The sequence below is a fragment of the Vulpes lagopus genome, chromosome 3 (genome assembly GCF_018345385.1).
Source record: "Vulpes lagopus strain Blue_001 chromosome 3, ASM1834538v1, whole genome shotgun sequence".
Classification (NCBI taxonomy): domain Eukaryota; kingdom Metazoa; phylum Chordata; class Mammalia; order Carnivora; family Canidae; genus Vulpes; species Vulpes lagopus.
This window is the reverse complement of record NC_054826.1, coordinates 59,535,960-59,563,213: the sequence shown is the minus strand read 5'-3', so window position 1 is coordinate 59,563,213 and position 27,254 is coordinate 59,535,960. Positions and strand designations below refer to the sequence as shown.

At 58.9% G+C, this 27,254-nt stretch overlaps 1 protein-coding gene across 4 annotated transcripts in view; it reads left to right on the top strand.

Moving 5' to 3' along the window:
- The window catches only part of ZMIZ1 (zinc finger MIZ-type containing 1), a 230,984-nt gene that overhangs the window by 44,596 nt on the left and 159,134 nt on the right, over positions 1 to 27,254 (top strand). For all 4 annotated transcript variants that reach the window (XM_041748268.1, XM_041748269.1, XM_041748266.1 and 1 more), the window contains exons 2-3: positions 2,515 to 2,638; positions 22,394 to 22,488. The gene's annotated coding sequence lies outside the window, so the exon portion shown is untranslated. The remainder of the gene's footprint in view (positions 1 to 2,514; positions 2,639 to 22,393; positions 22,489 to 27,254) is intronic.

Sequence of the window (27,254 nt, the reverse complement as noted above, 5' to 3'; positions counted from 1 at the left end):
TTCGGCTCAGGGCGTGATCCCGGGGTCCTGGGATCAAGTGCCCCATCGGAGTGGGATCAAGTCCCACTTGGAGCCTGCATGGAGCCTGCTTCTCTCTCTGCTGTGTCTCTGCCTCTCTCTGTGTGTCTCTCATGAACAAATAAAATCTTAAAAAATAAAATAAAATTCATTAAAAAAGAGAGAGACACACACACAGAAGGTTGGTTGGTTTTCAGCTTCTATTGAAGTATTACATCCACGCAGAAAAGTGTGCGTATCCGAAGCGCAGCTTGACAAATTGTCGCGAAGCGAACACAGTCGTGTAACCCCCACACAGATCAAGAACATTCTGGACCCCCTGGGGCCCCCTGTGTGCCTCCTCCCAGTCACCGCTTCCCCTCCAGGCCACTGACTCTTGATTTCCAGCAGCGTGCTCTCCACCACCTATGGCTGCCCAACAACCCCCCCCCCCACCACCACACCAAAACTTAGTGGCTTCAAGCAAACGACCATCATTTATTCTATTTCCCTGCTCTGGGGTTTGCCTGGGCAGACCGTCTGCTGGTCTCCCCTGGGCTCATGCGACTTCAGTCACCCGACCAGAAGGTTGGCGATGGATTCAGTCACATCTGGCAGTCGGTGCTGGCTGTGGGCTGAGCTGCCTCAGTCGTCCCCCATCCTCCAGGAGGAGAGTCTGGCCTCCGACAGGGATCAAGGCCATAAACAGCATTCCCCCTTAAGGCCTAGTCTCTGTGAGTCAGAAAAATGTTCCTTTCACTAAAACCCTACTGGTCGAAACAAGTCTCAAGTCCAGCCTAGATCCAGGGGATGGAGAGTAGACTCCCTGCAACTTGGTAGGAGTTACTGCTGCAAAGAATCTGTCCCCATATTAAGTCAACCACTAGCACGGACTAGTTTGTCTGTTCTTGACCTTCCTGCCAATGGGGCCCCTTAAGTATGTTCTCTATTGTAGTCTGGCTTCTTTTGGTTGTTAGGTCTGTAAGATTTCTCTCTGTCGTTGGATCTAGTTGCAGATCCTTTGTCCTCATTGCTGTGTGGTGTTTATTCCATTGTGTGGGTACACCAGCTGTCCCTTCTATGCTCAGTGGCCATTCGAGAGGCTTTTGGGGTTATTTTGGCTATTAGGAATAGCACTGCTCTGAACATTCTAGTGAGCATCTTCAGGTGCCCACACGTATCTCTGCAAGTGGAGTTGCTGGGTTGCTGACAAGCCACAAGGTGGGAGATACTTCCAAACTAGTTTCTAAGGTGGTGACCAGTGCATACGCCCTTCCAGCAGTGTTTGGGAAGCCCACCAAGGCTTGGTGGAGGGGAGCAAGGTGTCAGTGGGGTTTTTAGAAAGTCCCCCTGGCTGAAGATCTCTGACCCCGAGGCTCCCTCTGATGTCCCCAGTGGACCCACCTCAAGCCACAGGCCTCTATCCCGAGGATATAGGGCCGTCCCATGAGATGGCCTCCCTGACTCCCAACACCCAGAGAAGCTGGTCACCCGTGTCAGAAGCTGACACACGAGGACACAGGAGCCAGAGGGGCCGCCATGGTGGCCTCCATCTGCGACAGCTCTGGGCAGTGGGTAAAGCAGTCCCCAAGGAGACTGGGGTCCTACCTCTGGCCTTGCCTGTCTCTTGTTGTGGGACCCCGGGAGGAAACCCTTCCCCATCTGGGCCTTGAATCAACAGAGTGTCAACCTCACCAAGTCTCTTGCCTCTCCACAGCCTGAAGGCTGTATTGTAGACTCTACTGGGGTGGGGGGTGGGGGTAACATCAGGAGGCCCTTGGAGAGCTCAGTGGGCTTCCTGATTTCAGGACACACGTCAGCTGGCCAGTTTTCTTCATCTTGTTCACAGAATGCCTTCACTGTACCGTCCGTTGGTCACTCATTTGTCCATCCATCCCTCTGGCCGTCACTGACCTTACTGGCCTCTGAGGAGAGGAATGAGGTAGACCTCATTCCTGTTGTCCCAGAGCTTTGCCCAGGGATGAGACTGGCCTCCAGAAAGCTGGAGAAGACACGGTCAGCCGGACCCCAAGCCCCTGGGAGGTGAACGAAGAAAGGAGGGGCAGGCCTGGGATGGACCTGCGGAGGCCCTTGAGCAGAGTCTCGAAGCCTGCCGGGCTTTGAAACACTGGGAAGTCAGGGATGGGGCTCCGAGCACAGCACCGGACACGTCCCAAGGCCGGGACCTGGGATCCTGGGCCAGCTGCAGCACAGAGGTGTGTGTGTACGTGTGCGTACAGGTGTGCTGCAGCTGCTGTGGTGCCAGGCTTCATAGGGGCGGCCCTCGGTGCTGGGGCCAGGGCCGGGCCTCTAACTTGAAGTTCAGGAGTTAGGCCCTGGCTGGGGAGGTGGGGAGCAGCGTCCAGTTTCTGGGATGGCCCCACTTGGATGGGCCCGCCCAGCCTTCACAGATGCCAGAGGAGCCCAGGCAGGCAGGCTCTGGAGGTCAGTGAATCCGGCGAGGGCCGCCCACCACGTTGGCTCGGAGCTCACCGTGCCCTCTGGTCTGTCCCACAGGACTCGCAGTGCTGTGCTCGACCTCGTCGGACCGCGGAGGCCACCGCCCTCTTCCCACCTCGGCCTCCTCTTCCTGACGCCCTTGGCAGCCTCGAGTCCTGGTCGTCCGCAGAGGCCCCAGCAGGTGAGCAGGACGGGCTGGCGCCGTGGGGCCCAGGGAGCTGGTAGCTGGGCGGGAGCTTATTTCTCAGTTTTCACTTCTTCCTTGGTGTCCTCCTCTCAGAGGCAGCCAGGCAGTGGCGGTGGTGGCTGCCTGGCCTGGGACTTTGATGTCAGGTGCCATGCAGCCTTAGGCGGGCCTCGTCCCTGCACGGCCAGGGCCCCGGCCCTCCCATCTGTACTGGAGAGCAATAGTGGTGGGTGTGCTGACGTGCCGGGCACCTCACTGTGTGCCAGGCACCGCGCAGAGCCCCGTGTGGTTGTCAGCTCTTTTCCACCCACACACCAGCCTGAGAGGCAGGTGCTCATATCCTGTCCATCGTATAGGCTTGTGGTCCGGAAGCAAGTTGCCCGAGGCCATGTACCTGGCTGAGCCGCCCTGGGGTTCACCTATGGGTCTGTGTGGCTCCAGTGCCCCAGTCCCTCATCCCTGGATGGCTCCGTCCCTGGCCTTGCCCACCTCTGCTAGCCTCCTTGTGGGGGCAAGAACTGAGGCCATCATGGGGTCTTCAGAAGTGCCACGTCCTCAACTCAATGCAAAGGGAGGGGACTTTTACAAGGTAACAGTGACTGCAGTTTCCTGGGGTCATGGTTTGTGGATGCGATGTGACATGAATCAGGCCTGGCCTCTGGGGTCCCCGAGGTGGTACCTAGGGCCCCTTCTAGAGGGGAGCATGCTGGCTGGGTAAGGTTCTCTCTCCCCTCTGCCTCCCTCGTTTGCTTCCCTAGCTTTTATCAAGCCCTTACTGTATGCCAGGCCCGATGTCAGGCCCTTGGCTATAGGGGGAAAGGGCTGATCTCATTCTGTGCCCTGGCCGGGAAGCTGGGAAATCACAACACATGTTGTGCAAGCCCCGTACCAGTGGAGTGGACAATATTGAGAGGTTAGATGGGGGCGTTCTGGGGGAGGTAACCCAAAAGTAAGGAGACAGGAGCAGGGCATGGGTAGCAGAGCCTGGCAGGATGGGGGATGAGGTTGGCAAGGGGATGGAAAGGCTGTTAAAGGCCACAGATGCCAGGATGGAGAACTGGAGCCCAAGGGCGGTGGGGTGGGGTACGGGTGCATGGAGGGTTCTGAGTGAGAGAGGCCTGTGTCAGAGAGGCTACTGGAAAGGCCCTGCTGAGAGCAGGGAGACTTGGAGGACTGTCCAAGGGCGCAGCAAGAGGTCGGATGCCTCAGTTAGGGCCGGAACAATGGGCAGAGAGTGGGAGTGAGAACAGGAGACACTGAGGCAGGGAGGTTGCAGGACGGCGGTGGGGCAGGAGGGCAAGAAAGCTGCCCTGGTGTGGGGTGGGGGTTAATGAGAGAGCTCTGAGGGAGTGTGGGGAGGCTGGGGTCCAGGAGGGCTTCTGGGAGGTGGTGGACCCGGCTGTGGCCCAGTGGGTGTCTGAGAGGGCCCGTGATTTTCGTGAGGAGGAAGATGATTTGGGTGGTGTTATCGTCACACGTGGGCCCAATGTCTCATCTACAGGTATTGATAGAAGTTCCAGGGGATTCTCCAAACCTACAGTCCAGGGATACAGGTGTGACTCCCACACTCACAGACTCACGTGTGCTTATAAGCCTGTCCATGCAGTCCCAGGGTATGCAGATGTGCGTGCACACCCACGCAGGAGCTGTTGTGTGTGCACAGGTGCATGCAGTGATACACAGTGGAGCACACATGTGCAGACATGACTCATGCATGCGACAGATATGCACATGTGCACACGGGTAGACGTGCATACACGTGCACACTCCTGGACACGCATTCGCAAACGACTATGTTGATGCTCTTACGACAGATAGACGGGCCCAGGCTTTCATGACGCATGCATTCCCACGCACGTGCACAGGATGCTCTCCCGAGCGTGCACAAGGAGGGGTGTGCCCCGAAGAGAAGGAACGTTTGGGGCCCGGTAGCTTCTCAGCGGTCAAAGCTTCCGTGGCACAGGGAGGCGTCGGTCTGCCTGGTGTGGGGGGTTAGTTCACGTGTGGGAAGAATCTGGGAGGGGCGTCCAGCAGACGGGCGGGAGGTGAGGACAAACTTGCTGGGTTGCTTTCGAGGGACCGAGCCCAGCTCTTGGAAAGTCCCAGAGAGGTGGAAGTTTTGTTCACTAGCCCTGCGCCCCCCCCACCCGCCCCGCGTCCATAACAATCTACTAGGATCTTGACCCTACGTAATTTGCAAGACAAAAAACGAGAGGCTCATTCATAAATGATTATGGATTTCAGGACGGTGGTGGCGCAGCGCGTCAAACTGGGACTGGGTCCTGCTCAGCTTGGGGCCCCAGGGTGCTGCCCACGGAGCCAGCAGCCCGCCCCAGCCGTATTAAACGTCTGGATTGCGGGATCAAGTGCCAGCTGAGTTTGTGCGCAGTGTCCACCAGCAGCGTACCAGCCCAGAGGCCTCGGTCGAGTCCCTGTCACCTCCGGGAGTGCTGTCTGCCAAGGGGAGAGGTGTGGCCCTCCTGCCAGCAGCCCGGGACGCTGGCTTCCATGCGGGTGGGATTATAGCCCTCCCTTAAGGCAGTGATGTCCAGGGATTCCCTGACCGCTGGGTCCTGGTTTCTCTGCGCTTTGCCAAATCCACCAAGGGCAGAGGTGGTTGGGAGGGTCTGCTCTGTGTTTTGTTGGCAGAGTCTTTTGCCCGATTGACCTTTGCCTGCCCGTCTCTGCTTGGCAAACCCACTCCTGTAGGGAAGCTGCTGTGGTGCCTTCTGTGACCCCCGCCCCTCCTTCCCGACCTTTGCCCGGGGACCCTTCCGGGAGCTGCCGTGACTTGTGCTGTAGACTTATCTACGGTGTGCAAAGCTCTTTCACACTCCATCAGACCACTGGACAAGCCCTTGCGTGGCCCTGTGCTGCTTGCCAGATGGAAAACTGAGGTTCAGAGGTGCAGCCCCCGCCTGAGCACCTAGACTGCGGGCAGGCCCACAGCAGACCGGGGCGACAGAAGCAGGGCCCTGGCCTCTGCTCTGGCATGGCTTCTCATTTCAGCATTCTGGAAGACTGGCTTTTCCCCCCTGGGAAAGAGCTCCGGCCTCCAGCCCAGTAGAGACCCCAGAGGTGCCCTGGGGTGCCGACGAGGGCCTGGTGGAGCTGGAGGTCTGGCCAGCTGGAACAGGCCAAGCCCCAGCCCTGCTTCTCCCGGCGGGTGACCTGGCCCAGCTCCCGCAGCCAGGCGGCCTGGAGCCAGATGCATGTGGTTCCGAAGCTCGGGCAAGTCCCACATCAGCCAGAGAGGTGAGAAAGCCCCAAGCTGGTCTGGGCCGTACCAGCCAACAGAGGCTGGGCACAGCCAGATTAGTGGCTTGCCCTCTCTGTGCCTTATTTCCTTATGGTTAGAATCGGGGTAATGATAAGACAAGTCTCACTGGGGTGTGAGGAACTCGGGGAACTAAGCTATGTGAACCTTTGCCGCGGCGCCTAGAACGTGGTGAGCCCTCCACCGCGTCAGGCTCGATGGTGGGTGAGCCGCTGGAGGATGGTGATTGGAGCTGACCCGAGTGCTATGGGCACATGGCTGTGGCGGGGGGAGGGGGGGGGTTGTGTGTGACACGGTTGGTGTCATTTAAGAAAGGACGTAGGGAGACAGCAGGATTGGGGTTGGGCTGGATTCGAGTTTCATGAGGTAATCACAAACAGTTGCTGATTCCGGCTCTGTGGGCAGGGCTGTGGGTGACAGCCACACTCCCCGGCCAGCGCCTCCAGCCCTTGGTTTGTGACTTCGTGCTGCCAGCATGCACACCATCAGCTGTCAGTCAGCAGACTTCCAGGGTTACGTGGTGGGAGGCAGGTTTGGGGCTGGCTGCAAAGACCTTGACAGCGGGCCTGGCCGTGGCCACGCAGGGCTGGCATTCCTGGGTCCCCATGTGGCATGCCTGTCCGTCTTCAGCGCCAGCTGAGAATGCACACCCCGTTCTCCTTTCCTGGAATCTGTTGCCTGCGGCCCAGGCCTCTCCACCACCAGCCTCGGGAGCCTGCCCTGAGCTCACAGCCCTGACCCCGGCTGGAGCTGGAGATGGTCTACAGCCCGTAGATCATTCCTTCCCCGAGGTGGGCCACTCTCTGGGTCGGCGGGGCAGCACTGGCAGGCGGTCTGAGCAGGACTTGGCTCAAGCCTGGGCCCTGCTGCCCACCTGCTGTGTGATCTTGAACAAGTTGCTGCCCTTCTCTGAGCACTTATATATTGGTACGTGGAACCAGAAGGCTGGGACAGGTCGGGGTTCACAGACTGCAGTGGTCTCCAGAGCTGCGACAGCCCGACAAAACTGAGATTATCCTATTATACGGATAAGGAAACACAAAGTACAGAGAGGGTAAGAAGCATACCCCGGGTCACAGAGCTGTTGGTAGAGCTGGGATTCGGGCCAGTTCTATCTGACACCACAACAGGTGGTACCGTCTGCTACAGGTACTTGCGTCTTTCCCGGTGATCCATTCACGGAGCGTGTTGAACATTTACCAGGCTCCGATACACTGCTAGGCGCTGGCTTCCAAAGCTGAAGCTGCATTGGAGACGCTGAGTGAGCACAGCCCTGAGCCTGGAAGTCCCAGAGTCTCCAGTGCAGAGCACGCTAGCAGGGCGCCCTCAGCGTGTGAAGGCAGCAGGATCTGGGGGGAGCAGCTCTTCCCCGGCACTAGAGGAGGCAGGCGGGGAGCACTGGCTCCAGGAGGAGGGTGGGTCCCCACTCAGAGCATAAGAATGGGGTCTTCCTGGGGTCTGTGCACAGTTGGGCAGGACTCACCCAGTGGGACGTCCAGTTGGAGAGGAAGATGCATTCAGCCACAACAGGAAGTAGATTCTGAGGCAGCCCCCAAGGGCATCAAAGGCCGGGGCCAGAGTTTGACCTTGACCCCGTAGAGAGCAGGGAGCCAAAAGGGCTGTCAAGCAGCAGTAGCAGCTCTGGGAAGGCCAGGAAGGGAGGCTGGGCTTTGGCCCACTCCCTGGGGCTCCCGATCCACCCAGAGATGGTGACAGCAGGGAGGAGCAGGGCTTGGGGTTTGTTTACTCCAGCACCTGGATCCCCAGCTCCTCTGGGCCCTCTGCAGCACCCCAGGCACCCCTGGGGCCTCTCCTGGGCCAGGGGCTGGAGCTCTTTACCAGGAGGAAAAGCCAGTCTTTCAAAATACTGGAATGGGAAGCCGCCCTGGAGCAGAGCCCAGGGGCTACCCTCTGTTACCCCCATCTGCACCCCTCCCTGATGCGGACCTGACCTTAGCCCGGGCGTGGGGTTGGAAGGGGGACATGGGCGAACCTGTTGAGTGATGTAGTAGGGACAGGGAAACCCAGAGACCAGTCAGGGTCATCCAGCATCACAGTGGCAGGTGCATGAGGCCATCAGGCCAGGCAGGAGGCATTTTCCCCCAAGGGTGGGAGGGAAGGTCTGGGCCCCTCTCTGGCTCTCCCAGAGTCCAGTGTGAGCCCCGCCCGTTGGATGTGATCACCCCGTAGGTATGCAGAGCTCTCCATGCACCACAGGGGCCTCTGACCGGGACCCCCAACAGGATCCTCCAAGGACAGGCTGGGATTTGCTAAATTATGCCGGGAAGGATTCCCTGGGTGTTACTCACCACAGGGGCTCCTCCCTGCCACTGATGTTTGCTCACCTGGTTCTGTAAGCGCTGGAGTCGGTCTCCCTCGGGTCAGAAAGCCACACACTTGGGGTGAGGACAACCACACCCATGCCCTGTGTCCCAGGTCCCAAGCCTCAGTGACCTTGCGAGGAGGGAGCAGATACTGGGTGTGGCTGCAAGAGTGGCATCTTTATTTGAAGCCTAGCATCCCAGCTGCCCTGGGGAGGAATAGTCTTTAGAGATTGTTTGGCGCTGTGCCTCATGGTACAGATGGGGAAACTGAAGTGTGGCCCAGTGTGGCGCTCCATGCTTTCAGCTGGGCCCGCTGCCACCCTCAGTTCTTGGGAAGCATGACAGGGGCAGACCCTGGCAAGGCCTAGGACCTGCAGTGGGGGGTGATGACCTGGCCTCGGGCCAGGACCAACCCCCAAGGGCCCAGGGGCACAAGGATTAGGGGCCTGGGAAGTTCTGAGGGTCTGCAGAGATCCGCCCAGAACCGGGACATGAGAACTGCATAGGGCACCCTCAGCCCTGGCTCTGTTAAGCCTCTTTTGTGTTCCACCTCCTGTAATCACCACCTCCTGCCAAGGCCTATGACCATTAGGGCTTCTCCCATCTCTACCACGAGAAAGGAGTGAGCGCTAGAGACTGCAGTGGCCCAGAGGCCAGGGTGGAGAGAATGCTCCGGAGTCGGGGCCCTCTTTGAAAGCTGACAAGATACAGGGGTTGGGAAAGGACAGTAGTAAAGGCGCGGGAAACCAGGGACCTCTCGTGTCCCTTGTCAGCCCCCTTGGCCGAGCCACAGGGTACCCAGCAGCTGCGGATCTGTGTGGTATCCAGAAAAAAAATGCCTGGGTTCCAGAGGACTTTGGGGTCAAGGAGGGCTTCCTGGAGGAGGTGGGGCTGCAGCCGGACCCTGAAGAAGGGTCGTGACTGTGAATTGAAAGCATTCCAAGCAAAGGGACCAGCTGGGCCAAGGTCCTGAGGGGGACACACAGGGTGAGGGTGGGGGCAGGTCTGCGGGGCTGGATGGAGGCCTGAGCCTGGGCAGTAAAGGAAATGGGGTGGACATGCCCCCTAGAGGCCAGATGGCAGAAGAAGGGAGTTTGCACTTGGCTTCTAACTTGCTAAGTCCCTGAGCAGACTCCTGCCCCACTTCTGTGCCTCAGTTTCCCTCCGATCTCCCTGGAGTGCCTCAGTGGAAGGGTGTGGGCAGGTGCCAAGATCCTAGGCTCCTTGGGAGCTGGTGGCCAATGGCGAGGATGCTGCTGCAGGACCCAGGGCTTCTCTTTGGCTGGGCAGAGCTGACCTCAGACTCCAGGGGTTTGCGAGGAGTCCCCCCTAATCTGGCAGGATGGGGCATGGGGCCCCCTGGGGCGGACCCCCTAAGGGCTAAGGGTCTGGCTTCCAGAGGAGCCCCCAGAGCTGAGAGTCCGTGGGGTGGGCTTCCCCTGTCCTTCCTATGGCCAACGGCCACTTTCCTGCTCTCAGGCAAGTGGGGGGTCCATGGCCTCCGGAAGGTTGGAGGCCAGCTCAGAGCTGGACACAGAGGAGGTGACTGTTCGAGTCCCGCAGCTGGCAACAGGCCTGTGATGTGCTGTGGACGCTGCGCCTGGTGCTGCCCCGAGCGCAGGCCCTCCGCGGAGCCCCGGGCTGAGCCCGGCTTGTTTGCTGGGCCTCCACTGACCCACAGCAGCCTCCCTCACCCTCTGCTATCAGCGGGGTGGCGGCCACAGGCTCTTGGACACCTAGTACCCGAGATTGCGCAAACATCTCTAGCAGTTTGCACAGCAGCCAGCTCAGGCCCCATCGGCCCGGGGCCGGCCAGGGTTCCCGCTCAGAAGCACAGAACTCTCTTCTGCAGGAATACGGCAGTCACCCACGGCAGGAAGGGCAAGCCACCCTCACGCGAAGCCTCATCGTGACCCTGCCTCCCGTCACCCTCGTAAATAATGAAATGGTGGGCTTTGTGGGGAGGCCTGTTTTGCAGAAACTGCAGTCTGGGGAGAGAAGGCAGGAGTTTGGGCCAGGGTCGTGCACACAGGCACGCCAGAAGGCAGACCCGGGTCCTAGCACCTCGGTCAGGCTCCTCTGGGGACCAAGCCCGTGTTGCCTGTTTGCGGCCAGGAGGCTGAAGAGCCAGGGCCTTATAGGAAGAGGAGGTGGAGGATGGAGGACGCAGCCCAGGGGCCGAGGAGCCGAGGACCGGGATGCCCGTCACTGTCGCTCTTCCTTAGCTCCAGCGGCTCTAATTGGCTAGGTCTGTCATCGTCCTGACATTTACCTGGTGGGGAGGAGGGCCTCCTTCCTCTTGAATCAAGATGCTAAAAATAACCAGGCCCAGCTTCCCAGGGCCCCTGCCCAGTGAGCGCCTGCCTGCCCACCTCGGCGACCTTTTTCCTGGGTGCCGCGAGCTAATTGCTTTGTGAGCTTGCAGCTCCTTGTGCGGAGGACTTCCTGCGGTCACGGCAGGAATGGCGTTGCACGCTCGACTCCCAAGACCGAAGAGAGGTCTCTGCAAGGCCTACCTGACTACCAGGCATTGGGGCGCTGGGCCCCTGCCTGAGCCCCAGCACTCACCCCCTCTTTCCCTGGGTGCAGAACCCTTCTGGGCTGGCCACCCTACCCCTGCGTGCTTGGGCCCCCTCCTTTTTTTTTTTTTTTTTTTTTTTTTTTTTTTTTAAATTTTTATTTATTTATGATAGTCAAAGAGAGAGAGAGAGGCAGAGACACAGGCAGAGGGAGAAGCAGGCTCCATGCACCGGGAGCCCGATGTGGGATTCGATCCTGGGTCTCCAGGATCGCGCCCTGGGCCAAAGGCAGGCGCCAAACCGCTGCGCCACCCAGGGATCCCTTGGGCCCCCTCCTTGAGCTGCCGGAGTTTCTCCTGGGCAACCTCAACTCTAGGCTGTGCCCCTCATCCTCAGAGCTACCTGGTGCTCACCTCAAGTCCCCTCCTTGAGCTGCCGGAGTTTCTCCTGGGCAACCTCAACTCTAGGGGGAGGGGGGCTGTGCCCCTCATCCTCAGAGCTACCTGGTGCTCACCTCAAGTCCTAACACGATGGTCAAGCTGTGTCCTCCTGCCGTCACGCTGCCTGTTCATCCTGTCACGTGAGCAGCCAAGAGGAGCCCAGACTTTGGAGCTGGCCCCGTGCAAATCCAGCTGTGCCACCTTAGCGAGTCTCTGAGCCTCTCCATATTCTCCTCTCAGAAGCGGGCATCCTGAGTGGTGGTGTCATGTTTTTGTATGAATGAAATGAGGTAGTTTGCAGAAAGTACCAGCTCAAAAGAGCTGGGCCCCCTCGGTCCCTAGGAAACATGAGTACCTCTGGGGGCTCCGCTTTCTCCTACGAGGTATGTGTAGACCCTCATAGCCTAATAAATTTGGTTGATGTCTTTGGACCAAGAGGGGAAGGTCTTGACCCAGACTGAGGACCCGGGACTCAGCCTCCCTGAGGACGGGGGTCCCTCGCCTGTTGCTTTGTACGCCCCTCCAGAGCAACCCGCCATACTTGCCCCACCTGTGTGTTTGTCCCGTCCTTGCCCTTGGGTCAGTGGAACCAGAACTGTGTTGACCCTGGCCTGCGGGTCCCCAGCGGTGGTGTCAGCCCAGTGGAAACAGAAGTGGTTTGGGGGCTCTGGACTTGCCAGTGGGAGAACCTGGGCCAGTGGCTGAGCTCCTCTGTGTCTCGGGTCCTCCCGTGAAAATGGGGGGCGTGATGGGCCTTGCCCCAGAATCACTGTGACATTAAATTAGCACATATGCATGGGGCTTAGACTGGGGCTGGGGCAAGTGCTCAGTGCGCGGTAGCCAGTCCTTGGGGTAGTCACATAGCAGGGACAGCGAGTGGCAGTAGCCGCAGCCGCCTGCCATTTGTCGAACGGTTGGCGTCAGATGCTGCGTCGGGTGATGCTGAGCACTTTACAACATTGTGTAATTTCATCTTCATGACAGCTGTACACAAGGTGCTCGTACAAGCTCTGTGTTCCAGATGAGGAAACTGAGGCACGGGGGGGGGGGTCACATACGATCCGAAAGTGGTAGAACTAAAAACCTGAATTTAGATTCAGCCCTGTTTGGGTGCCCAGCTGTTAGGGTTTGCCTGGGGCCACCCTGGTTTTAGTGCTGCAAGTTCCATGCCCCACACACCTCTCCGTTCCAGGCGCAGCAGGACAGAGGACCATGCCAGCCCCATGTAGGTCCTGAGCACCCCCCAGCCCCTGTGGACCACCTTCGTGGCTCTCGGGGTGGCTGGTGCACCTGCTTCCACGGGGCCCCTTCCCCCACCTCATAGAGCCCTCTTCTAGACCCATGCTCCTTGCCCATCCCCCACAGTCCCCCCCAGTCCGCTCCAGCTGTTTCTTCTCCCCCCTCCCATCTGCCAGCAGGGGGCTGTGGCTGTCCCCCACCAGGCTTCCCTCTCCCCCTGTGCACTCAGAGCCCTGGTGCCCCTGCTTCTGACTTTCTAGAGATGCTCCTTAAAAGTGGGAAGGCAGAGGGAGCCCCCCCCCCCCCCCCTGCTGTGGGCCTGTGGCCGGGCAAGATTGCACAGCCTTCCGGTGAATTGATGGAAGCGCTGCTGACAAAGGAGAAAGGTCAGCAGGGGGACAGAGCCGAGGTGGTGGCAGCCTGGCCCCAGTGCCCCTCCCCCAAGTCAGGGCTTCCTAGGGGGCGGGGCCCACGGCTCCTCGGGATCCTGGTCGATTCCTATTGACTCTTGACTCGGGCAGCCACTGGTCCAGCACAGCACCCGAGCCCCCAGAGGCCTGGCGGAGGCACCCGGGTCATCCTTGATGCCCACCCCCCACCCGACACTCAGTTGGAACCCCTGACCCATCTCTGGACCTGTCCCCCTCATCACCCCCACCTTCTGCGGGCTTTGGGGTCCCACCTGCTTCTTGCCTCGCAGTTACTCCACCCTGCCCGGCCCTCTGCTGCCCTCCCTGGGCTACCCACTGTCACCAGGGATAAAGTCCAAATTCCGAAGCTGACATTAAGGCCCTTCTGGAGCTCCGTACGGCTGCCTCAAGCTGCCAGGCCTCCGCTGGAGGATTTCTGCCTGCCCGTGCCCTCCCCGGCCTCACACGGGGCTGAGCCCCTCACAGCCCTGTTTCCCTGCTTTGCTGTGTCTCTCCCGCGGACGTGTCCTTCCAGGGCCTGCCCAGGACCCCTGGCCTCTGGGGGAGGTGAGAAGAGGTCATCTGTGACGCAACAGAGCACCCTGAGTGCCAGGCTGGCTCTGCTCCCAAGGCTCAGCCTCACCCAGGCTGCAGGGCCAGGCCTGTAGCAAGAGCCTGCGACCAGGACGCTGGCCCCATATATACCCTGACCACTCCAGGCCCTTCGTCAGACTCCCTCCTGAGCCATCCAGGGCACGTCATGCCCTAGCTTCGGTGGGGGGGAGCCATCTGTCTCCCCGGTTCACGTGGAGGGTAAGCCCCAGTGAGGGCAGGAGGTACACTGGATAGTATGCAGGCTCTGGGTTCTGACCCCAGCTCCATCACGTGCTAGCTGTGTGACCTTGGGCAGTCACCTAACCTCTCTGAGCCTGAGTGGTACCATGTGGGGTATACGGGTAGTAATGGTCCCTCCTTGACGGCGGTGAGAGTAACTGTAATGACAGGTGTTGAGTATTTGCAGGGCCCCGAGGATCAATAAAATCCTGTCTCATCATGACCATTAGAGTGGGTGGCTACCCTACTCCTGAGTTTAGGGGCCTGCCCTCCAAATGGGCTCCTCCTGTTGTTTGAAGGGACCTTCCCTTTCGGCCCCCTCACGGTCCCCTCTTTGCCCTTCATCCTGGCTCCCCCACACCTGCTCCCCCACACCTCCTAAGACCTCAGGCAGCCCAGACCTCCCTGGCTTCATGCTGTCTCCAGCGCATGTGCCTCTCCCACCTGCCTGCACAGGATGCCTCCGGAGTGGGGCCAGGATGTAGTACCCGTTTCCCCCGCGGCCCCTTGCAGGTGCCTAGAGCACGTAGGTGCCTAATAAGAGTTTGTTGGGTTGATCTGACGCTCGCCAAGCCAAAGTCACCTCTAAGAACAACACAGCCACGAGCAGCTGGCCTCTGGGTTGACTTGCAGGCTGCCGAGGGGCATTTCCGCGAGCGGCTGTGAGCTGCCTCACCCCGGGTGATGGTGACGGGTAACAGCATCCGCTCGCTCTGGCCTCCTCGGAGCAGTTTGGGGGAGCCGGGGAGGAGCTTGGGGCGGCGCTGGGGTTTGACCGCCGTGTTGGAAGGTGCTTCAAGGCTGGTGCCTCTCCCCATCCTCCGGGCTGTCTTGTTTGCCTGGGTCTCCTCCCCACCCCCACGGTTTTCTGTTAAATTGTGTTATTATATTTAAACAAATCAATTCCACTGCAGAGTTTTCCTGTCCTAATGATGAGTTTGCAGCACAAATGCCATTGATTTTTCACAGCCCTGAAAACCAGCTGATGAATAGCACCAGGCTTGTCTTTGGAGAGGCACTTAGGGCAGCTCCATGCTCCCTCTTGGCTCCCCCACTTGCACTGTCCCCCGTCACGACCCCACCCCAGCCCGAATTTTGGGGCTGTCCGACAAAAGGACACCCCCGCTCTGGCGCCACCAGGGGTGGAATGTCACCGCAAGGAGCAGGCCCCTTGTGCTGGTAAAACAATCACAGTGGAGATTTTTATTGATTTTGGCCGAAGGCAGGAGCGCGACTTCCAGGGCAGAGGAGTGGTGCGGTGTGATCTTTGTCTTCCCTTACAAGTTCAGAGCTCGGTCCCGAGTGACGGCAGATCCTGGCTCAGGCAACGTTTCCAGACCCGGATGATGGGGCTGCGTTTTACAAGGGTGGCCTAGAGGCTGGCGAGCCGGCCAGGCTGGGGAGGGGGAGGCTCCCCTTTGTGAAACCCTTCAGAAGTCGAGGTCCCTGCGCAGGGCTTTGCTGCCAGGGGCTCTCCTGGGCTTTTCCATGGCCCCAGGTCTGGGTGGGCAGGAGGTATTATCTCTCCCAGTTTAGAGATGAGCCGCCTGAGTCAAGGGCGGGCATGAGAGGCGGGGAGGGGCTGCTGGCCCGCTGCAGTGGGGCTCCCCAGGCCCTGAGTGCTCCCGTCTGTCTGTCTGCTGTGTGGGTAATGACGGGAGGGTCCTCTGACTGCCGACCTTTTTGCCGTCCCGTCACCTGCTCCAGGGCTTTCTGACCGTCGGCTGGGAGGGCTAGGTGGTCAGCGTGCAGGGGTCTCAATGCAGCCATGTGCGGCGGGCCACACACAGGCCTGGGGTAGGGCAGGAAAGAGCAGCAGGGACTGTGACAAATGAGGGGGCTGCCTCACCTCAACCCCGAAAAGCAGAGGTTTTCATAACCCCGTGCCCATCAGACTACACGGGGTGGGACTGTGGGCCGGACTGGTCACTGCCTGCCCCCTATCCTAGTAGAGGCCTTTGTTTTGGAGACAAGGATGTGTGGCCTGGTGTTGGGAAGGGTTCCTCAAGGTCACGGCGCAAGGCCACAGGCTAGGATTTGAGCCGGGAGGGGGTGGGGCCTCTGGCAGCGCTGCCGCCCCTCCCCCGGCCTTGCTGAGGCTACCCCAGCAGGCAGGTTGGGGGCAGGGCAGGGTGCTCTGGTCTAGCACAGACGGGCCCCTCACTCACTCGGGAGCCCCAAGACTGGCCCGGCGTGCCCCCCCTTTCCTGCCCTCTCAGAGCAGTCCCCCGCCCTCCCCCCTGCAGACAAACCTCCTGTCCCTTATAATCAGGTTAGCCTCCTGCTCTGTGCTCACTCAGCTGAGCTGAACCAGCTGCCTCTAATGGCCTATGGCCCTCCCCCTCTCCTGGCTCGGGGTGGGGGAGGGGAAGCTGAGACCCCAGCTGGGAGTGGGAAGGGGCCACCCCACTCCCTCCCTTCGGACCTCTCCATGGCTCCTAGGATTACGTCCAAACCCTTACTCAGCCTGGCACCCAGGACCCACTGCAATAAGGCCCTGCTGATTTCTTCAGCCTCCACAGCCCCGATACGCTCTTTCCAAGAGTCACAGGAGGCTCTTTGCCACTGCCCCATCTTTGCCCATGGAGGCCCTTTTGTTGCTTCCCACCTTCTCAGAAAACTCCTGTGCACCCTTCAAAACCCAGCTCTTATCTGTTCCCCTGGGCTGCCCCCTCCCAGGACTCCTGCCTCCTCTCTGCTCCCCTTGAGTACTCCACTGGTCTGAAATGTACTCCCAGTGTTTTGGGTACTTAATTCTGCACCTGGTTCTCCTGAGTTCCTGGAGCAAAGAGGGAATATTCTAGAAGAATATGCCTCTGGGCACAGAACTGAGAATGCTCAGTGAGGGAAGAGCAAAGAAGAGAGAAGTAGGGACCAGGGGAGGGAAGGAGACAGGAGTGCACACAACAGCTGTTCCCAGCCACGCCCCCCCCTGCCCCCCCCCCCCCAGCTCCAGCCTACTTCCTGTCAGGGAGGCCATTCCCAGTGACACATGCAGGGCCTGAAATAGACACGTGGGGGCCTTGGTGGGGCACTTCCACGGCCTGGCACTAAGAACCCCTCCATTCCTTGGGCATTGAAGCTCCTCTTTTCCCAGCGCCCTGCCCCTGCAGCCAAGACCCCCTCCCCCAGCAGTACCCAGGCCTTGTCCCTCGGTTCCTGCTAACTTTGTTTTATAAATAAACTATATAAATAGGCCCCTCTGATTCCTCGGAGCACACAACGTTTAAGGACTGGGGCACGGCTGCAGGCATAATTGTACTACCAAATCCATCAGCTGCCTAATTACCATTTATTTTGCATTTATTTCTGCTAATTAAAAAGAGAGAAACTCCTAACAACTTTTACGTAAATACTATATTTGTTCTATGTAAAGATGGGATGCTAATTTGCTGGTGATTAGCTGATTATCTAATTTTGTAGCTGTCACACAGGATGGCCCTGTCTCCCCTTGGCACCCCAGAAGCCACTCGAGGCCTCCAATCAGAGATGGGAGCGAGGGGTCAAGGGAGGTCTCCGTAGGTGGTTAGAAGGTCTGTCAAAGGCCCAGAGGTCAGCAGGAACACCACGCATCACCACGGTTCAGGGAGGCTCAGAGGAACCTTTGGCTCATTTGCTGTTTCTGTACAGATGAAGTTGAGGCCCAGAGAGGTCTAGCATCCCCCAGTAGGGCGGTCTAGAGATAGACCCCTGCCCCAGGTGTTTGGGCTCCCCCTCTAGTGCTCATCCAGCTGGATGGTGCTAGTGTGCGGAGGAATTTGCAAGGAGATGGCTTTATCTGCAGCTGAGAAATATCTGGACCAAACTCCAGCCCCAACAGAGAAAAGATGTAGTCTGGCCTGAGCTGATTGCCAAACCAAACCTTCCATGCACCCTTCTGGAAACTTATGCCTCCTCCCAGCCCCCCATCAAGCACAAGGCTCTTGTTTCCACAGCCCCCCGAGTACCCCTCCAGAGACTTGCCCCCCCCCCAAGCCTTGGCCAGCTTCCCCAGGACCTGCCGGCCCACAGCACCGGGCTTCCAGCACTGTGGGCTACCAGGGCCTGTGTGAGTGTCTGAAATTCAGATCTCAGTGTTATGTATTTATTTTCATGGGAATTAGAAAAAAAATATAGCAAACCCGTGATTTCACAGACAGTATTGCTTGGAATGAGGGTGAGTAAAAAGAAAGTGATTTTAAATAACAACACTTAATTTAGGTGCAACACGGATGTGGCTTAAAGTATCTAGCAACTGAAGGAGGGGACGTGCTCCTGGAGGGTCTGAGAACGCGGATCAGGTGGCCAGGCGGGCAAGCCCAGGGTCGGCAGTGGGGACCCGAGGTCAAGGTTGGCTAGTCCCTGGCCTGCGGGCCACCACTTCCCCATCCCACACCCAGGCCAACGGTGTCCCTGGGTCATGCCTTTCTCTCCCTGCCCTGCAGTTGGTAGGAGTTAAGCCACCACAGAGGAATCATTTGGCCCCAGAAGGAGTTTTAAAGGACTCTGTTTCAGGGAGTCAGACTCTGCTCCATCTTGCACAGAGTGACCAGCTGTGGGTAGGTGACTTTGCGGGGACTTTCTGGCCAGCCAGCTCCCCAGGCCTTGGTGGGCGAGACCCCGGCTGACCTCCCACTCTCTTTCTTCCTAGACCGTCTGAAAATGGCTTGTTCTAGATAGAGATGCAGAGTGACCAATGAGGCCAGGTGTCCCCTGGGTGGCCAGAGAGGTCAGGACCATAGTTGGCGTGGCCCACTGGAAGTCTAGGAGACCAGAGACCCAGTCCTGGCCACTGCTTTCTAAAGCCTCGGTCTCTCCCTCTTGTAAAACGGGAGACAGGGGATCCCTGGGTGGCGCAGCGGTTTAGCGCCTGCCTTTGGCCCAGGGCGCGATCCTGGAGACCTGGGATCGAATCCCACGTCGGGCTCCCGGTGCATGGAGCCTGCTTCTCCCTCTGCCTGTGTGTCTGTCTCTCTCTCTCTCTCTCTGTGACTATCATAAATTAAAAAAATTAAAAAAAAAAAAAAAAACGGGAGACAGTTGTGTTCCCTTCCTGGGGCTGTTGAAAGGTTGCTGAGGGCCATATGCAAAGCATCCCTCCCGGGGACAGGGACGGGCTCCGCACAGCTGGTGGTGAGCCCAGTCACCCACCCCCACCCCCCCAGCCACCCGCCTCCGCCGCCACCGTGTCTATGTGAGGTGACTGCCGCCAGAGATCTCCCGCTCATCTGCCCTTTATCGCCCTGCACACAATCAGGGGAAGCCTGGAAGGCTCGGGGGCGCAGGCAGATGGAAAACAGGGAGAAGAAAACAAAGGGCCTGCTCCAAGGAGGCCAAAAGGCAGGGCTGTGTCCTCGTCTGCTGCAGCCTGGCCAGCCCAGCCCCTCCCATCAGCACCAGGCCTTGACCACCCCCGGGGCTGCTGGCAACCTGCCCCACCCCTCCAGAGACCAGCCTTAGACCTCACATGGGGTCGCCACTCCCTGGGTGGCCCCAGGGAAGCCACGTTTCTCGTATCTGTAAAATGAGGGAGTTGGACAGCGTGCTACGAGATCTTCAGCCAAGCCCACTCCTCACCCCCGCCTGGGGGTCTCTTTGGGTGGGCCCAGCCCATCTCTGGGACACCTCCCCAGCCCCAGGAAGTCCAATGCGGTGCCCATTTCTGCCCACCAAGAGGGCCCCAGCATGCCCTGAGCAGAGCAGAGAAGTAGGGAGGGGTAGGGGTCCCCGTTTACCGTCAAGGTTTGTGCGGGATGAATGCATGCTTTAATCAGAGGGGACTTCACTCAGTGTCCACCCTGGGTCGCCGCTGCTGTCAGACGGAGCCTCTGAGTCGGAGAAAAGTGTCGTGGGCCCTCCAGAGTGGGACCCGAGAGCGGTGGTTTGAGGGCTCCTTCCTGCACCAACGCCAGGCTCTCTGGGGTCACCTCCCATCTCTGTGACCTTGGACTGGTTTCTTAATCTTGCCCTGGCTGTGCCCTCATCTGTTATAATAGGTAGGGTACCCACCTCGTAGGTTGTGGCGAGATTAAAGGAGTTAATCCCCGTAAAGCACTTGGAATGGCACCAGATAAAGGTCCATTAATGTTAGGTATTATTATCATTGGCAGTTGCATCACTGTTATTGATCGGAGGCGGACTGGATGGGGCACTTGGACGCCCCAGCCTCCGGGCCCCAGCCCTGCACCGCCCTTGGTGAAAGTGGGAGTTCTGCGGGCTGCTGTCGAGGTGGGGCGGGGCAGCTGGGTGCTGGCGGGAACCTTTCTGTGTGAGCGGCTCTGCTGGATGGTTCAGAGGGGCCCGGACTCCGGAGGCTCTGGGAGTTTGTCGTTTTTTTCTTTCCTCATTTTAAATATGGATCCGTACCTCTATATATGTTTCTAAAGAGGACCCCAAAATAGGATACGCTTCAGGCCCTGCAAACCTGGGCAGCCGCCCCGGCTTATTCCTGTTGCCTTTGCTGCATTCCTGCCACCCGGCCCTGGGCTGCCCACCTCGTGGCCCCAGCAGGAAGATGACCCAGGCCTCAGGCTGGAGGGAACCTCACTTCTCTGCCCTGATCCACACCCCACACCCCAGGTTGAGGGAGCCCCAAGGAGAGCAAGCAGAGGAACGGGACCCTCAAGGAGAATCTGGACGTGCAGGGCCCAGAGCCCCGGCCTTCCTCCTCTTCCCCCTTCCTCTGCTCCACGTGGGCCCCCGTGGGCAGGCACCAGGGGCCGTTGGGGTCGTGGGAAGCAGGTTGCTGAGTTGGAACAGTTACCCCTGGGGCTGTCACCAGGGTGGCTGGCTGTGTGCCAAGTCCCGGTTTAGTGCCGGGTAGAGGCCCAGGCTGGTCCCCTGCCCTCTGAGAGCTCCCGAGGTTGCTGGAACCACAAGATTCACACCTGGAAGGGCAAAGAGTGGGCAGGGGGAGGTGGTATTAAGCCCCAATGCATCAGGCATCGCAGAGGGAAGAGTCGAGAGGGCCCAGAGGTCATGAGGGCTAGACACTTGCGCAGGGCCCCCTGGAGAGTGGGTCCTCACCTGGTGACCCCTGGAGGAGTGGGCACTCTGGACCCTAGCCCCTCCGCCAGCAGCAGGGCCTCTTGGCCTGGGCCCTGACAGGGACATTTATAACTCACAGCTGTGCGGTCCTGAGCCCAACTGACTGTGGTAAACCGATCAGGCTTCAGGAAGTGAGTCCCGAGGCCACTCCCCACCCCGACCCCACACTCTCCTTCACCTCCTGACACCCACATCCTGTTCTCAGTGGGAGGGGCAGGCACCGGGGGTGCTGGGCTGGGGGCCCAGTCAGGGTCTGCAACCTGCAGGCAGAGCGGGAAAGGACGGAGGGGCTCAGTGAGGTCCCAGAACTGCCAAGCGAGGCTTCTGGGGTCATCAGGCTCTACCCCTCCAGGTGCACCTGGGGAACACTCAGGCCCAGAATGGCCAACCTGAAACCACAGGAGCTCTCGGCGGGGAGCATTCTGTGCTTGCAAATCTAACAAGAGAGGGAATTATGCTTTGAGCCCCTGCTGACCAACCCTGGCCTGAGGGAGCCTGCCGCAGGGGGGCCGACGGGAACCAGAGGCCTCAGGGAATGCTGAGGAAAGATGGTCTACAGTCTCCCAGGATGGGACACCCCATCCTGGCACCACATGCTTCACAAGGCCCAGCGCCACCTGCCTAGATTCTCAAAGCAAAGTTCACGTGCGGGGAAAGAAATGGCCTCACCCAGTGCTGGGAAGAAGGACAGTATTAAGTGTCTAGCACATTATAACTTTGACCGCCCGATAACCTCCCCTGGACTTGCTAGCAGATCCCGGGCCCCCGTTAGCCTCTACCCCTCCCCATGACTCTTTCTCCTTCTGCACAAGGGAGACGACCAATAAACAACAGTGAGTTTGCCAAAGCGTGGCCCACGTAACTCTGGGAACCTGTGGCAAGATCCTAGAATTAGGCAGTAGGCTCGTGAAGGTATATTGGCGATACATAAGTAGCATGTCGGATGGGTTGTGTTGTGGATGTGATCGGTTTGGACAAGGCCAGATTTACTGAGGCAAAAAAAAAAAAAAAGCGACTTGAAGTCAAGGTAAATATTAAGTCAAAAAATATATATGTTGAGCCAGCGTACGGACAGGACTCAGCTGGGACCAAGAATCACGAAGGGCCAGGAGTGAGCTGGTCTTCTGAGAAGAGACGTGCACGTAAAATGGTTCCAAGTGTTGGTCAGAGATCTGGTGAGCAGTTCATAACGAGGAAGGAATTCAGGCAGGGGTCACAGAGTGGCTTTAGAAGTGGCTGCCGGCCGGCCCTGTGAGATAATTCCCCGGAGCCAGGCACAGCAGAGAGGAGATGCTGTGGGGGCCCGAGGCTGGCTAAAAATACCCCGCCAGCTTCTCCCTGTCACCCTGCCTGGGGGCCGTGCAGCAAGGTCCACAGCTTTCTGCTTTTCTCGCTGGGAAGAAAAAGAACGACCCGGAGCCCCCAAGCCCCAGAAGGAACAAAACTCAAATAGGTTTCTTTAGTCTGAAAGATCCCCACTAGGCGGAGTGGGCCGGCGCGTGGCAGGTGCCACAGGGCGGGGAGGACAGGGCCCTGGGGAAATCGGGCACCCTGGGTGTGCGTTCGAGGCCTGAGGCCGCTGAGATTAGCCTGGCCGTGGCGGTGGGGTCAGGGGACACGGACTGGTGTCTGCATCCCTGGATGTTCACGGGTGTCCCATGTCTCTCCCTGCCCACCCAGGACAACGAGGAGGAGCCAGTTGGCGTCAGACCAATGCTGTGAGGGGGGTGAGGAGGAGAGCCGCTGTCCATCACCCAGCTGCCAGACATAGAAAGGTAAGCGCAGACCCCTGCCACGCTCACGACATGGCCACTTTGCCATGACACCTGGCCGGGGGCCCTGACCAGGCAGCCGGGTCCCCCTGGGGCTGGCCGAGCAGAGCATGGTCACTGGTCTTTGCCCCCAGCCCTTGACCCAGGTGCCGGGCCTCTGTAGCTCCCAGGTGTATCCGGTACGAAATGCTGCTGGGCTTTTTTAGTTTGTCCATCTCGAAAACGGGTCACCGTTTACTCCAGTTCCTGAGGATTCTGTGAACCCGTCGGGCCTCTTGGTTATTTGGAGTTAGCCTGTCGTAGCAGCCTGGTTCTATTTGAACTCCGCGGGCATGGCCGGGGGTCCCGGCCCCTGTGGATGGAGCATTGAGGCCACATGTCCACGGGGCCAGATGGGGCTTGAGAAGAGAGGGTTTTCTAAGGCAGAACTGGCCAGATGTGTGAGTCGTTGGAAATGTGGCTGTGGTCTCCCTTTGTGGCAGTATTTGAGACTTCAAAGTGATTTACCTGATAGCTCTAGGCAGGAATGATTATCTGCATTTTTACACTATAAGACCAAGGCTCAGGGAAGTGAAGGGTCCTGCCAGGGGTCACACAGCAAGCTCTGTTCACACCATAGAGGCTCCGCTTTATCCCATCTGCTGTTGGCCATTTCTGCACTTGGACTTGCACTGCGCTGCTCTGGTCTAGCCACTCACCCTGTAGAAGTCTGGCTGTTGAGCCCAAGTGATCACTGGTCTTTATGGCATGACCGCAGTGGGGCCCATCCCTCTATCCATCCGTATACCTGTCATCCTGTCATCCATCCCTTCACGTTGCCATTTTGTGATCCATCCATCCTCCCACCGAACCATCCTTACTGTTCACTCCTCCATCCATCCATCCATCCACTCATCTGTTCGTCCACCTATCCTTCCAGCCATTCATTTGGGCATTAAGCTCACACATCAGACACTCACTGAATTATACCAAGCCAGGCCTGCATTAAGGGCTGAGTTTTGAAGATGTACCAGATCCAGCCCTGCCCTGAGATGGTGCAATTTGCAATGCGGGCAGGCCCCACTCCGTAAGTTCAGTGCTCAAGGCTTGTGTCGTGTCTGTGATTACACAGGGAGGGGAGGAGGAGAGGCCATGTGCTTGGTTCTGCAGGTAGGCATTCAGGGAAGGCTTCCTGGAGGAAGTGGCATCGTCCATTTACTCATACCCTAAATGTACATTGAGAAAGTCTCTGTTCTTGATGTTTTGGAGACACAGCAGGAAATAAAATGAACAAGACCTCCTCTCCTCATGGTGCCTACATTCTTGTGAAGAGGCATGGACAATAAATACCTAAAATGTGACATATAATATGCCAGGTGATGCCAGGTTCTAAGAAGGGAAGTTCGGAGTCTACCAAGGGGGGTAAAGTGGACATCCTCGGACAAAGGGTGGCCATGAAAGGCCTCTGACAAGGCAGCATTTGAACAGGGATGTAAATGGAAGGAGGGAATGAGACAGGTGCTTGGCATGTTTAAGGAATGCCATGTGGCCGGGTGAAGTGAGGGGCTGGGAAATCAGAGAGATCTTGGGGGACCCAATCACCTGGACAGGCAAGAGTGGAGCAAGGAGGTGGCCGGGACCCAGGCGGCGATGGTGGCGGCTTGGTCCAGGGGCAGGGGACCATGGGAGTCTGAATGTCCTTCAGCGATCTCACAGGCAGGCGTGTGTGTGGTTAGAGGTGCCAGAGGAGAGAGGACGGGGTCTGTCGAGGGAGGCTCTGGGGTTTGGGACAGGAGCCACCGGTAGGACAGAGGTGGTCATTTACTCGGCCCAGAATGAGGGTGGGCGAGGGCCGCGGGAGGCCAAGAAGTGTGTCTTAGACACGTGACCTTGGAGATGCCTCTGAGACACCCAAGTGGAAAGCTTGAGCGGGCAGTCGGCTACAGGCATCTGGGAGGCGGAGAGGGCCTGGCGGGAGACAGACACGTGGGAGCTGCTGTGCCCGATGAGGTTGCAAGCCATGAGGCTGGTGAGATCACCTCGGAGTGAGCGGGGAGGGAGCCGATCAGAAGCCTGAGCCTGAGTCATGGGCCTCCAGCCCTGGGAGGGAGGGAAGACGGGGTGAGGGGGTGAGGGCCGTGAAGGAGACAGGAGGTGCGGCCAGGGCCGTGGGAGAACTGAGAGAGCAGGCTCTCTGGGGACGAGGGGAAGTTTGCTGGCCAAGCAGGGAAAGGACACTCCAGGCAGAGGGAACAGCATAGGAAAGGCTCAGAGGCCTCAGTAAATGAGCGGTGCCTAGTTGGAGAGGGGTGGAAGAGACTGGGAGACACTAGAGCAGCCTCCCCCTCCACACCTGGCCGCACCGGGGTCCGGGCCCATGGGTGTCTGGGCTGAGGCTGAGCCCATGTCCAGGGACCCTCGGAGTCACCCGGGCCGGCGCTCTCTGGTCTCAGCTGAGTCTCCTGCCCTGATGTCTGCACACTTTGCACCTTCTCTTAAGAAGTGTCTACGTGTCCTGACCTCCCACCTTCTCTGTGAGGCCCTCGGGCTCAGGAGACCTCCCCCTTGCCTGGAGCACTTTTCAAGGCGGCAGCCCTGAGCCACCGCACAGGGAAGGGCACCCAGCAGCTTCCTATTCAATCTCTAAGCATTGTTGGATCCTTTATCTTAAAAGAAACCGTAGAAACTTCCTGGACTCTGAGTGTGTGTCAGAGCTGGCCGCTCATGCTCACCGCTCACCGGTGCCTTTGGTGGGCAACTGTGTGTGAGTTTGGTGGGGGAAGGTCCTTTGTGAGTCTGCGGGGCTTCTGACTCAGCACTCAGCAGAGAGGATGCCCACAGCTGTGCCAGGGAAGGCCGCAGAGGGGGCCGCTGCCCGGAGGCCAGGCAGGTGCACATCGGGCCGCGTGACCTGGGACGGGAGGAACGGCAGGCTTGCGGCCGACTTGGGGGCTCCAGGGGCACCGTCCCACCCATCTGCCTGCGTACACAGCTTCCTAGGACCGGGGTGAGGCCAAGGCTCAGGACACTTCTCCCTCTTCCCTCCGGGCAGACGCGCCTCTGACCCTGCCCTGGGGAACCGGGAGACCCCGGGACGCACACTGACACGCGGGGCCCTGTGCAGGAGGCTGCTGTAATCTAATTAGTGTGCGGTGTGGGCGGGCCGAGTAATCCTCTGCCTTTAGACTCACTTTCCTTTAAGCCTGCCTCCGCCCAATCTCTCCCTAAATCCCTCCACCGCCTGGGTGACATCGGGTGGGAGTGGACTTATCTCCACCGAACAGATGAGTAGAGCAGGGCCAGAGCGGAAGAGGCTTCCGTGATGCCACAGCGACCAGTGGCAGGGCTGAGCTCTGAACCAGTGCCTCTGGTTACCTGTGCCCTTCTCTTACCTGTGCCCTTCGCAGGTGCGCTCACGTAGGCCTCCTTCTGCAGGTTCCTCATTTTGCAGATGAGGAAACAGAGGCCCAGAGAAGCTAAGATGCCCGCCTGCAAGCTAAGATACCTGCAAGCCAAGGGCACCAGAATGTGCCCGAGCCCCCCGAGTCCAGCCAGCCCCAGCCCCCCTCAGCAGGTGCAGGGACGAGGGCCTGGACCCTGCCCACCTCCTCATGGAGCGCCCACGGCCTCTGTCTTCAGCAGCCTTTGGCACTCGCTCTGGTTGAAGGCACCAAGTTCCTCATCAGAAGGCTCCATTGTGCCTATTGTTTAAATATAGATTACTAATGAAATGCCTTTTCATTGCCTTCCCAGTGAATAGTTTCCGTGTAAAGTTAATTTGCAGTGTTATGTAAATTCTGTTTAACTTCAATCAAGTTTCTAATTATGTTTTTACCGCAGTAATTCCCATTTGATTTGTCATCTCCTGTTAGGTATTTAATGTTCGGTGGGCGGGTGTGCTTTCCCTTTGCCTCTCGGTTTTCCAGGGCTTTCTCCCTCCCTGACCCCGCTCCCTGTCCTCCTTGCTGCTTCTCGCTCCGCCTTCTTCAGCCCTGCCCCTTACTTCTGGGTTATTCCCCTTGCCCTCTCCTTCCCCTTCCTCCTCCGTTCCCTGCCCCTCTGCTCTTTCTGGCTGTCTTTCTTCCTCGCCCCCCACCCCCACCCCCTGCCCTCCTTCCCACTATCAGCTCTCCTGGCCCCCTTCTCTGTTTCTCCAACTTCTTCTCTCTTGCTCTTCCTGGGTGTCTGTGTTTCTCCGTGTGTCTCTCTCCCCCTCCCCAACCCTCACCAGCTCTCTCCCTCTCCACCCCCCATCCCTGCACCCTGGGGACCCTCACAGAAGCTGCCTACAGGACTGCAGCGGGGGAGGTGAGAGTCAGGACTGGCTGGGTGTACATCCCTGAGGAACCCAGGCCCGGGCCTCCAAAACCTTGTCAAGGGCTTTGTAGAGGATGGGCCAACCCAACGCTGGAGGCCTGCCCCCCCCCCACCCCCGGACCTCAGGTTCTGGAGTTCTGGGGAGAACACACGCTAGAAGCTAGCTCTCAGGGGGCAGATCCTGGCCCACCCCATATTGACCTTGTGACCTCCAGGTTGCTGAGCCCTCGTCTGTCACATGGGGTGACAGCGTTACCTACCTAGTGGGCTGGCTGTGAGGAGTCGGTGATAGAGCAGAGGCCGAAGGACTTAGCCAGGCCTGGCCAGAAGTGGCTTCTATCTGAGAACTCCCAGCCACGCCTCTGGTCTCTCTGTCACCTTCCTGGGGTGTCTGGGAGGTGGCTTTCTGTGCCGCTGGCCTGCTGGGGGTCAAGCCTGAGACCAGGGCAGGGGGCTGGTGTCATGCCACGCCC